The 12,269-nt window shown below is 57.7% G+C and overlaps 1 protein-coding gene across 2 annotated transcripts in view; it reads left to right on the top strand.

Moving 5' to 3' along the window:
• The window catches only part of IQSEC1 (IQ motif and Sec7 domain ArfGEF 1), a 223,956-nt gene that overhangs the window by 116,038 nt on the left and 95,649 nt on the right, over window positions 1-12,269 (top strand). The window contains exon 1 of one of the 2 annotated variants that reach the window (XM_040994262.1): window positions 11,936-12,043. The exons of the other annotated variant lie outside the window; for it this stretch is intronic. The gene's annotated coding sequence lies outside the window, so the exon portion shown is untranslated. Of the gene's footprint in view, window positions 1-11,935; window positions 12,044-12,269 lie in introns of those variants that run through there. 2 annotated transcript variants of the gene reach the window in all.

Genomic DNA, 12,269 nt, shown 5'->3' with positions numbered 1-12,269 from the left:
AAGCAGGTGAGAGTTGTGCTGCATAGCCTGTCCCACCCAGGATGTGAGTGAGCTCACTGCTCCCCAGGGCCCACACTGTCACAAAAGCAGGCAGGTTCCAAGCTCAGCACCCTTGGCAGGAAATAGTATCTGTGTGAAATTGAATAACATTGTCTTGTTTTCATGGTAACCTTCTACTTACAGCAAGTGATACTACTTTTCCATTTAGGGGGGTGATATAAAGTTTCCTTTTAGAATGAATATTTTCAGGGGGTAACAGCCGGTGAATGGACTATTGTGCACATGGCTTGAAACTTGTTGCTGTTGAGAAAGTTGGGAACAAGCTTGGGAGGACTTGGGGAGTCAATGGGAACTGCAGTTCTATCCCCTGGTTTTTCGAGTGCCGGGCTTTCCTCCCACCTACTCTGCCCTTCTTTTCCTGCAGCTTTTGCAGATGATCTCCAGGACTACCTGTCTACAGGTGGTCTGTTCATGCCCACATCCTCACAAGGACCGTGCTGGTGTCTGCCCCCTCCCTTTTTTTTTTTTCTATCTTTGTAGTTTATCAGTCAAAGAATGTAGGCCATTGACCTTGTGTGGGTTCCACAGGCAGGATTCAACTTGGTTAGCCTATTCCTACGTCTCCCATAACTCCTGATCATTGTTACTAGGTATTAGGCAGAATAGCTTTTTAATTATTTTAAAGATTTATTTGTGGGGCTGGCATTGTAGTGCTACAGGTTCTGCTGGTGATGCTGGCATTCCACAGCCAAGTGTCAGTGCAAGTCCTGACTGCTCTACTTCTAATCCAGATCCTTGCTAATGCACCTGGGGGAGCAACAGGTGGTCCCAGTGCTTGGACCCGTAACTCCCACGTGGGAGGTCTGGGCAGAGTTCCAGGCTCCTGGCTTCAGCCTGACCTAGACCCTAGGCATTGTGACTACTTGGAAAGTGAACCAGTAGTTGAAAGATGTGTGTCTCTGAATGCCTCTCTTTTGCTCTCTGTTGCTCTTTCAATATTTATTTATTTGTTTGAAAGCCAGAGTGACAAGAAGGGGAAGGGAGAAAGCATCTTCCATTTCCTGGTTCACTCCCTAAGTGGCTGCAACAGCCAGTTCTGGGCCAGACAGAAACCAGGAGCCAGGAGCTCCATGTGGGTCTCCCACATGGGTGCAGGGACTCAGGTACTTGCTCCATCCTCTGCTGCTTTTACAGGCACATTAGCAGGAAGCTGGGTTGGAAGCAGAACAGCCAGTATTCAAACCTGTGCTGCGACATGGGATGCTGGCCTTGCAAGCAGTAGCTTAACATACTGTGTTACACAACTAATCCTTTGCTACATGAGCTGGATGGGGTCAGCTGCATGGTAGCCCCGTGCCTATGTTGTGGGGTCCAGGGCACCAGGTTGGGCTTGTTCCAACTGCTTAAATCTACATGAGAAAATAAACCAAGGAGGGACATAAAGATGAACAGGACTAGGGACTAGGGGCTACAAAGGTCCCCCACCTCTGTGCAGCCTTGAGGCGTGCATTCAGTCCCTGCCCACAGGAGGGTGCTATTGTTCTCTGTTGTTTGTCAGAGGCGGCATGGAGGTAGCATAGTGTGTGGGGACTGGCTGGTAAGGGCCAACATGGGTGGCATGGAGAAGATAGAGCTCTACTCAGAGCCTAGACGTACTGTGTCCTTGCCATGGGAGCCCTATGTCTGCCCTGGCCCCTTTTGGACTTTCTCCAACATGGAGGGCCTGTCCAGGGGCTTCCACTGCCTATCTTGTCTGGGCACATCCTAGGGAGATGGTCTGGCAGACCTCAGAAGAGTGAACCGAGAAGGCAGGCCGCCATTCTGAGTGGTGCCACAGCCTGCTTCCTGGGGCACTCTGGATCTCACAGTTTGGCCATGTGCTGCTGTGCCCAGCTCTGCTCTGATTCCAGTTGGGGCCATCCCAGCAAGTCCTTGGAGAGAAAGAGAGAGATGTTCATTCATGAACTCTTCCTCTGGGCCATGTCCGATGCTGGAAGCATGTGCATTTGGTAAGCCAAGCACATGTCCAGCCTGAGGTCACTTCCAGTCTGGGCTTTGCAGCCTTCTAGGGTCTGAGAGGGTCCCCAGGCATCTCTGAGGCAGAAGCCATCATGGGCAACTCCCTGGAGCTGCTAAGCAAGTCTAGATGATGCAGAGCAGTTGAAGGCTGGGCTGCAGGCCACACACCCACTGTGCTGCTGTCCTGGGCTGTGCCAGAAGTAGCCTGCATGGCATCTTACAGATGTACTGCAGGAAATGCAGAGGTGCTGCTCACAGGTGTGGATTTCTGACTTCTGGAGAACCTGAGCCCTCATTGTCACAGACAGCAGTCGGTAGGTGCTGAGCAGCAGCTGTGGCTGGGCAGAGCTCCACCTCTCCATCCTGCCTGCACACCCACACACTTGCTCTCCCCACCCCCAGGGCCCGCCAGCTCCATAACTGGCCCGGGATGTGCAGAAATCCCTGGTCTGAGGAAGCAGGGCCAGAGAATTAGGCAAGGATGAGGAGGGGGAGGTCAAGGATTTTGGTTAGGGTGAGGGCTGTGTGGGAATGACATCAAGGCCAATACTGATGGCAGGTGGCAAAGGGCCTTCCCACCTCGCCCTGGTTTGGCCGTACTTCCTTGGCTGCCAGTCAGCCATAGGAGGAGGGCGTGGGATGTGAGAGATGGACCTGGGGGCCAGGGAGACCCATGGAGGGGCTACACAACAACCCGGAGGGCAGGGAGAGGCAAGTGTGTGGCCCCCTGCTCCCCAACTCCTGAGAACTTACTGTGTGGTAGAGGAACACAGACATGGAGCCACAGCTCACGCCAGAAGTAACAAGAGGCAAACATCGGAGAGTTTGGGGACCCCTCAGACCATAAACATCCCTCTGCAGGTAAGAGGGACAGTTCCAGCAGGGACAGCATCAGGCTGAGGCTCACGGATCCTTACTTCACCCCCAGCACAGGGGAGGAACCCCCGTCCTTGTTGTCCCCAGATAAGGGGTCTCACTCATTGCCTGCCCTGCCTGTCTAAGGTGTGCACAATCCCTAAGCCACTTGCTGTCCTCCAAGGCCAAGTTCACAGCAGCATTGGCGTCTCCCAGGAAACACTGGGCCTCAGTGACATCATCCCTAGTGGGCTGTATGAGTCACAGTGCAGAGACCAGCTGGGACCCTGCGGCTGGAACAAGGGAACATTTCCATGCAGACCTGCCGGCGTTCTGCCAGCGCTCTGCTGCCTGCCTCTAGCCCCGACTCCCTGTGCCCTCCAGAGCCAGGAGCAGATGTAGGTCCTGGATACCGCAGGCATGCCCAGCAGTGCCAGGGGCACGCTCTGTGTTCTGGAACCTCTGGCAGGCTCTCTGTGGGCCGGCTGGTCCTGACCTACAGCTGACAATGACACTGGGAGCTGCAGTCTCCCATGCTGCCAGGGTTGCAGTTTTGGAGGAGGGGGTGGAATCTTATTCCCATTTTGTGGAGAGAAAGACTGAGGCTCAGAGAGATGAGGTGACTTGTGTGGGGCCAAAGGAGCCAGCGGGGATTAAGAAATCTGTCCCGTTCTTAAGGACAAGCAGCTGTTGGATAAAGACTGATGGAGTGTACCACGTCAGTTTTGGCACACCATAAAGCACTTGGCACTTCAGTTGCTGCACCTCTGAAATGGGAATAATGATGTTTAACCCCAACTAAGGCTGCAGAGGTCTGGGAGAGGATGTGATGGGAGCGTTGTGGGAACGGGGCCGGAAGCCCAGGACCCAGCCAGGCCACCTTCCATGCCCTCCACCATGTGTAGCCTCTGCTGTCCTTGATACAAGCACACCCAGGGAGCCTTGGCAGCTCAGACTTCAGACTGGCTGAGGACGGTGGCTACCAAGGCCTTGACAGGGCAGGTCTCTAGCGGTCCAGTGGTAGGGAAGTGGCTCCGTAGCCAGCAGCTTCTGGTGGAACCACTGTGTCCCCCAGGCTTTTCTAGGCTCTCAGAAATATACCCTGGCCCCAGGAAATCCAAGGAAGCAGCCGAGGATGGGAGCTTGGAAGAACCATCCACGCCCATCAGTGTACCTCAGTTGTTCCATCTGGAAAGTGCATGGAGGGAGATGCGCAGAGCTGAACACAATGATGAGGAGGAGCGAAAATGTGACTTTTCTATCTTTCTTTTTCTGTGTGAATCTGTCTTTCCATTCAAAAATAAAAATTAAAAAAAAAGATGTGAGACCCAGAGCCCTACCACCACCCCAAGGACCTAGAGGTTTCCTTTCAGGCCTTACCCCCCCCCCCCCACAAAACATTCATCTCTGAGACTGCTTCTGGAACCAAAAGTACCCCTTGCCTCTGAACCCCAGGTACCTGCTCTAACACGTGCACGGCACAGAGCAGGCACACACGGTGCATGTGACAAGTCCTCCCAGCTGAGGGGTGATGAGTGTGCTGGGGTTGTGTAGGTCTGTGGGAGTCTGACCCTGAGCTTGGGGTTGTAGGGTTCAGGAGGCACAAGAGAGCAGAGCCTAGTGGGCAGCCGCGGCAGTCTGAGGGTGGGCAGTCAGATTTGTGCAGGATGTGACAGGCCGTGGGGTCAGAGGACGGGCTGAGGGCTGGGGAGATGTGGAAGGCACAAGAGCTTGCCGCAGTCCCTAGTGGACTCCTCCCCAAGCCCTGGGGACCAGGGACTCACCCAGACCTGAGCCCAGTGAGCCTGAGGAGACAGGAGGGTGGCACACACTCGGGTGGATGCATGCAGGAGGGACTGGGCAGAGAGGAGATGAGTAGATGGGTAAGGGGACAGCCAGAGGATGAGAGGAGGGCTGAGCAGGAGACATGTCAGAGAAGGTTGGTGGAGAAGCAGGTCTGGGAGGCTCCCCTGGGGTGACACAGGCAGAGGTGTGTCCAGGAGGTGGCAGGAGGCCGCCAGCACCTGCAGAAGTGGGGAAGCCTCCCTCCCAGAGAGCCTCGTGGGCAGCGTGCTCGGCGCAGGGGAGTTGGATCAAGGGCATGTTTTCTTACGTGGAAGGGGCAGCTTTGGAAGCCATGGAGAGAGAGAGAGAGAGTGTGTGGGTGTAGGGGGGAGTGTCGGAGCTCTGGGGGAACCCTGTGGCAGATGGGGGTCTTGCCATGGAGTCTGCCTGGCTCCTCTGGTGCCGAGGAAGGAGCAGTCTCATTTTGCTTTCAGATCCGAAGTCCTCTCGCAGTTTGGGGGCGGCGGCTGGTCTCTGCTGTGGGTACCGGGCTGGCATCTGAGAGACCATCCTGCGCAGGCCGAGGCAGAGGCCCAGACAGGGAGAGCCAGGCGTGACCTAGAGCACCCCTGCCCCCCTGCTTCAAAAGGCGCTGGGGGTCCTGGTCGCAGCCTGTGGGCTAGCGGTAAGTGTCTGCCCAACCTGGGGCCCCACTTCTTGGGTAAATGGAGCCATGGTGCCCAGTGTGCCGGGGCCCCAGCCAAGTGCCAGGCTCTGTGCCCACCTGTCTTTCTGCGTGGGGGAACTTCCTGGGGGCTATGGGTGGGGAGAAGTGGATCCTGTGAGCCTTGACTTTGAACCGTGAGTCACTGTCCCTTGGGGGCCCTGCCTGGGAAGCCCCAGCTGCCTGCTCTGGGCTGGGCCTGGGAGCAGCTGGTGGGGGTAAGGGAGGGGCCTCAGCTGCCCTGAGCAGCTGGGGGGGGGGGGGCGTCACCCACCGTGGGGCTTGTGGGAGGAGCTGGCACAGGCTGGGGCTCCACTGCTGGTCCCGGCACCTCCTCAGTCAGCGATCGGGGACAGAGTGTCGTACTCTGTGTGGGCCTCAGTTTCCCCATGTCAGATGCAGTGAGATGTCAAAACTGCTCGGCAGGCAGCTTGGCTAAGCTGGCCGCAGACCTGTTGAGGAGGGGAAGTGAAGTCCCAGGGGGCACAGCAGTGGCTGGGAACTGTCCCGAGCTGCAGCCCTGATTCTGTCTCTTTTTTCCTTCATCATCATTATTATTATTATTTTGGCTTTCTTCAGTCAGCTTCTCAGGCAGGGCTGTCCTGGTCCCTGGGTGGGCCAGGCTGTGGCTGCAGGGCGGTGTTGGATTTAGGCCTCTGGGGACCTGGGGGAGGATGTGGGCCCGCCCTCGCCTCCCGCCTCCGCCCCCTGCCCCAGGCTGCCTCCGCCATCCTGTCCCAGACCAGGCTCTGGACACAGGCCTCAGCCGGGGGCTCCTGCCGCCTGGCCGCAGCACTTTGCCTGACCGAGCAGACGCCCCCCTCGCTCGGCCCGCCCTGTGTGACTCACTGCTCCCCTGGCCCGCAGCCACCGCCCTCTTGGCAGCAAAGCAGGCGCGTGGTTGTACAGAAGCCTCGGGGTCCGGTGTGTGAGAGCCGCTGAGCCGGCCGGCCCAGGACCAGCGCACAGGGGCCGGTGAGGCAGCTGCTCAGGGCCTCCGGTGGTCTCTGGGAACCAGCACCTGCCCTGCCCCCGGCTTTGGGACCATCTCTTTCTTCTATTCACCATGAAAAAGGAAGTGACTTGAGGGTACCCCTACACAGCTGTCCCCGGTCGACAACAGACCTGCGGGGTCAGAGGGCAGTGGCTGCACCAGGCATGAAGGGGGATGGCAGCGCCGTGTGGAGCCTCATGTGGAAGTACTGCATCTCTGTGAGGACCCTCAGGTACCAGGGTTCGTGGCTGTGGGCAGCTCTGGTGGCTAGACCTGGGAAGCGCCAAGCTGACCTCTTTGCTGGCAGAGGTCCGTAGGGGAGATGGGATTAGATGGCAGGAGAGACTGCCCCTGGCACCTCCGGAGAAGCTCGGCAGTACCCAGCTTGGGAGGGGGCCGGAGAGTGGAACAAGCGTCGCCAGTGTGCTAGAGGCTGGGTGGGAGCGAATGCTAGGGGCAGGTACAGGATGCACGCAGCCCGCGTTGGTTATATAACGCACTGGCCCCAGGCATGGCTGTGTGACCTTGGCCCCACTTCTCAGCCTCTCTGAGCCTGTTCTCTCTCGGAGAAGTAGGTATTTTGCTCATCCTTTCAGCATGTGGCGAAGCGACTGCTCTATGTGGACATTGGTTGCTGCGGGCCTTGGGTCTCAGACACTTGGTGCCCAGGTTGGACCCTGGGCTTGGTGCTGTCAACAGTCGCAAGTGGCTTCTCTGTGCTTCTGGCCAAGGCTGCCGCACGGGCAGCTCCCTTGGGGGCTTAGGGTGAGGAGGCCGGCTGGTGGGTTATCCTTGCTGTTGTACTTTCTTCCCTTGTACCAGCTGGGGGAGGGGAGAAGCAGGGGAGCAGAGTGCCTGGCCTTCGCTCTGGAGCGGGAAGCTGTGTGCTCTTGGACAAGGCTGGGTCCCCTCGTGTGGAAGGTAGGGCTGCAGGGGCAACATTTGTGTGTGTGGGAACACTTGGGGTACCACCTGTTTGAATGATGTCTTCATATTCAGACACCACCAGCAGGAGTCTTTCTTTTCTAACTCAGAGGAGAAGCTGTATGATTGCTAAGGGGTGTAAGACTCTCCACCCTTCTTTCCTCCCTCCCTCCTTGTATCTAACAGCTCCTTTCCACCTCCTTCCCTTCCCTACTCGTCCCGGAGTGTTTGTGACAGCTTGCAGGAAAAGCTTCCAACGAAGTAATACTTACAGTACAGGAGCAATGAAAGCATAATCGGTGGTAGGATGCTTTGACCCTGAATAAAACAACAAACAAAAAAAACTGCATAGAACAATGCAAGTGTATGCTATGCAGTATTCTGAGTTTCTTCAATCAAGGCATAAATAAATAAATAAAGTGGAGCTTCCTGGTGGCCAGAAGGAAAGGGGAAACCCACATACACAGTTCACGCTCACTGTAATAGAAGTGGTAATTATGGTAGCTCTGTTGTCTGTGCTGCTCCCGAGAGGCACTGGGACCCTGGGTGGTGGACCTTAGGCTCAGACCAGTTTAAATGGGACTGAGTAGGCAGTGAGGGTCAAGGGAATACCGAGTGCTCACCTCTGCCTTGAGTGAGTCAGCAGCCACCTGCCTTGCCCCTGCCCCCAATTCTGGGGTGGGCCTCTTTGTTGGGTCAGGCAGGGACAAGGGGCACTGTGCCATGTGCTTTTTCCCTGGGTAGCCGCAGCTGGGTCTTCCTGCATCCCCCTCTCCCCTGAGCTTCAAGGGGCGAGTGCTGTGCAGACCCGAGGGCTGTTCATGGGACATAGCGGGCTCAGCGCTGGAAAGCCCTGTCAGGGGCTGACAGCCCTGTGCCTACACCATCGCCCAAGAATCGAACATGCTGGTCTGTCTGTACCTCAGTTTACCTATGTGCAAACTGAGCATTGGGGTTGTAGGTGGGCACAGCCTTCGGTGTTGGGCAGCTCAGGATGGGTGTGGGCACCATAATTGGCACTGGGTTTGCCCCAGACCCACATTTAGTGCCGGTAGGCATCCAGTGCCTCTGTGTTTAGCTGGGGCCAGTCCTGGGCAAGATTTCTGTTCTCTTGACCCCACCCATTTTGTTTTGGGGGCTCCTCAAACGACTAAGGCCACTCCCTGAGTTAGAATGACCGATAGCTAGCCAGGCAGCCAGGCAAGGCCCTCTGCGGGATCCCAGTCACTCCCACCCCACGTTCCCCCTTCCCCCCCACCAGGGAGGACCTGAGTCAGCAGGGCTGCAGCCCGAGGCGGAGCTGGCTGCCGCCGCAGGGACAAATTGGAGGGTTGCGATCGGACAGCACATACTTTTCCACTTGCGTCTTCAGATTCCCCTCCGTGGGCGCCTGTCCACCCTGGCCGGGTCCCACTCACATCTGGAAAAGAAGCAAGAGGTGTGTGTGTGTGTGTGTGTGTGTGTGTGTGTGTGTGTACATGTGTGTTAAAGGAGCTGCCAGCCAGCCTTGGCACACTGCCTGGGGAGTTCAGCACCTGCAGCCCAGAGCCACGGGGCAGGGTCTGTGGCAGTTCAGCTCCAGGTCCCTGAGAGAGACTGACCCCCCAGCTCAGAGCCATCTCCTGGACGGACAGCCTGGGAAGGCAGCCACGATAGGTAGGTCACAGATGTGTAACCTTGCGAGTCGCTCAACCTCTCAGGGCCATTTCCTGGAGTGGGGAGAGCTGTGCTAACAGGGCGGGCTTCTTGGCAAGGGTGTCGCTGGATCTGGCTGGTATGGTCCGTCTGCAGGATCACCCCCCTCTCATACCTCACCTGTGTGGTTCAGCCTTTGCTGGGTGGGGGTGGGAGGGCTGTCGTGGGGTCAGAGTGACGAGTGAAACATAAGCTTTGTGAGAGCTGGCTGAGTTTAAAGCCAAGATCAGTCACTTCCAACTGCTGGAGTGACCCTGAGTCAGTTCTGAAGCTTGGTGATGCTGTGCCTATACCCGCCCTCCTGGCCCGCTCCACCACGTACTTGGCAGGTGCCCTGCAGGTGTTTTCGTAGACTGTGCCTCCATGTCCCCCTCTGAGCTGAGATCATGCGTGGTGAGGGTGGCCGTGAACCCTAAGCCAGCTCCTGCCACCCAACTGGTCCTTCCTTGGGTGCCTGCTGCGAGGCCCTGCCTCACCCAGGCCTGCTCTGTGGGCTGAGCTTCAATCCCCCTGGTGAATTCTCAGCCTCTCAGATCGGAGCCGGAATGCAACACCTGGCGTTGTTTGAGGTGGGGAAGTAGGGGATGGCTTTGTGCCCTGAGAGCCAGTGGGTGTTTGAGCCTCCATATGACCCCTGCAGCTTGCTTGTGATGCCACGGTCAACCTGCTGGGAGCAGTGCTGAGCTAAACAGACCTGCCCCTCCCCCACCACGCCGCATCTGGGGCAGGAAGGCTGGGGAGCAGCTGGGCAGACAGGCTGTGAGTGCATCTAGGCAGCCTCCTGGACCATTAGCCATCTGATGCCCTTCAGGAGAAGGTCTGGGGGACGGGGAGGGGGTGCTCTCCTGGGGCCGGATGCTCACTGCCTTCTAGCCTGGGCTGGCCCGGGGCGGTGCTGACACGGAGAAGGCTTTCCCACTTAGAGGTGGCACCTCCCTTCCTATAATTCCACCCCCATGCACACATTCAATGAGGTGTGCCCTATACTGTGGGTCCCCAGCCCATCTGCTCCTCTCTCCCTGGACAGCTACAGTGGCGCCAGCCCCCTCCCCACCCTGAGCTCTTCACAGAGCCCAGAGCTGTGTTGGGATGGGAGCAAGACCCTTTGCTTGGGCATGGTGCACAGGATATGGGAGCTGTCTCCTGGCTGCATGGACTCCCTTACTCCCTCCCACAATGCCTCGTTGTCCCTCCTCATCATGGCTTCATGCCCCACTGCTGGCCACGTGCCAGGTGCTCTGGAGACATGCTCCTGAGTGTCACACTGTCCCCAGGCCCTGGGGAAGAGGGTGTCACAGGCGAACCCTGTGTTTGTGTTCTTGCTCAGAGGGTCCACTGCTGAGTGACACTCACCCTCAGCAAACCCAGAGATGGCCTGGGCACAGCCACTCCAATGCACAGAAAAGAAGCTTTATCCTGTTATACCCCAGACAATGTGCTGGGCACTGAACATGTACCACCTGTGCCAGCCTTGGGGAGGGGTACAGCTGTGAGCATGATGGGCAGCCTGGGCATGCTGGTGTCAAGTGTCAGGCAGGAGAGCAACAGTCAACAGAAAATGCACACACAGTCCCAAGAACATTCCCGAGAGGAAGATGAACCTGGGGAGGGGAGGGGAGTAGCCGCTGGGCCAGGGTGGCCAAGAAGGGCCTCTCTAGAATATGTGCATCAGCAGATGCAGGCAGGTGCAAAGTGTCAGCCAGCTGGGTGGCAGAGTACTACATGGCCATGAAGATCACGGAGATGCTGAGATAGGCCGCAGCAGGGCTGCCCCTTCAAAGCCTTGTGCTGGCTGGCTCAAATTCATCACAGGAAGCTACAGAGTCTACGGCTCCGTGATAGAACACTTTTGGAGCAGGCAGGGTAATAGCCGCTTCAGGGGTCCCCAGGCTGTGTGGGGAGCTGGGGACACAGTGACAGATGCAGGGCTAGGGATTGAGCTGATGAAGATGCTTGGAATTCAGATTGCTGGGGTGACTATGAATGCAGGAAGAGCTGGGCAGAGTGACAGGAAGGAGGGAGCCTGGCCCTGGCACAGCGTGTGCAAAGGCCCTGGGGTTGCAGTAGTGTCTAGTGTGTGTAAGGAAGAAGGGAGGAGTGGCTGCCACAGTTGGCAGGGCTGGCTTCTGGCCAGGCCACATGATCTGTTTCACAGGGCAGGGTTTGAAGCAAGAGATTTGTGATTCAAAGCCACCGCTCGGGTCACTGGGAGGAAAAGAGAACAGAGGGCAGTGGTGGCTGTTGTCTAGCAGAATGAGGGTGCTGAATGATATCCAAGGAAGGAGACAGCAGGTGATGGCCATGGGGAGTCAGAACCAAGCAGGGGACTGGACGTGGCCTCCAAGAAGTGGGGCATGGGCCAGGCAGGGGGCAGTGGAGAGGAGGCCCATAAGGTGATACCCAGAGAGGATGCCACACGTGGAGGCAGCAGAGCCCCTAGCCGGATGTTAGGGAGACTGGACTGGCCTGTTGCCCAGCCCCTGCCACTCTCAGGTCCCTTTTGGGGCACAGCTACTTTCAGGGTAAGTAGGGCACCTTCTCATTGAGGCCACCTGTTACACTGTCTTTGTTGTGCTGGCTCGAGCTGGCCCCAGCAGAAGGGTAAGTGCCTTGGGGGCCCGGAGACCCAGATGGGCCTGGCGCCCTGGACAGAGCAGTCACGCCGAAACTCGAGTGGCCCCGAAACGCGATCTGTGGTGCTCAGAGGCTGGCCGGAGAGGCAGCTGGCTGTATTATTCATGGACTGGACTAGGCCACTGAAGCCAAAAGGATGGGCCAGACCTGGAAGGAGCCTCCTCCCCCACCCTGGGCAGTGTCCTGGAGCCCCATCAGGAGTGTGTGTGGTGGGGAGGACAGGCAGGTGGGCCCCCACGGTGCCCAGCACCCACTCCCCGGGGGCGTGGTTTCCTGGCTGCTGAGGTAGCAGAGAGGAAGTGAGACGTCAGGACCTGCTTCGGGGAGGGCCTGCTGCTGGTCCCCAGGGTCCTGGAAGGCAGGCCTAGCCCCAAGGTTCCGGGGAGCCCTGCACCCCTTCCCTGTGCACCCTGGTGAGTAACGCTGCCCAGCTGTGGCGTGGCGGGGCGGGGGAACCTGGAAAGGGTGGACAGCCCACCAGCATTAAGGGGCTTCTTGCTGTCTTCTTAGAGCTGTCAGCTTCAGCCTGTTTTGCACAGCCCAGAGAACTCACACTCCTCTCTGCCCAGCACCACCCACTGCTCAGGAAGCCCAAATCTCCCCAACACACTGCTGCCTAGAAGGGAAATTCTGTAGTCC

This window comes from Ochotona curzoniae, unplaced genomic scaffold (assembly GCF_017591425.1).
Source record: "Ochotona curzoniae isolate NIBS_2020 unplaced genomic scaffold, NIBS_Ocur_1.0 contig_908, whole genome shotgun sequence".
In the NCBI taxonomy this organism is placed as follows: domain Eukaryota; kingdom Metazoa; phylum Chordata; class Mammalia; order Lagomorpha; family Ochotonidae; genus Ochotona; species Ochotona curzoniae.
The sequence above is the reverse complement of the archived record's forward strand: the minus strand, read 5'-3'. Positions and strand labels throughout refer to the sequence as shown.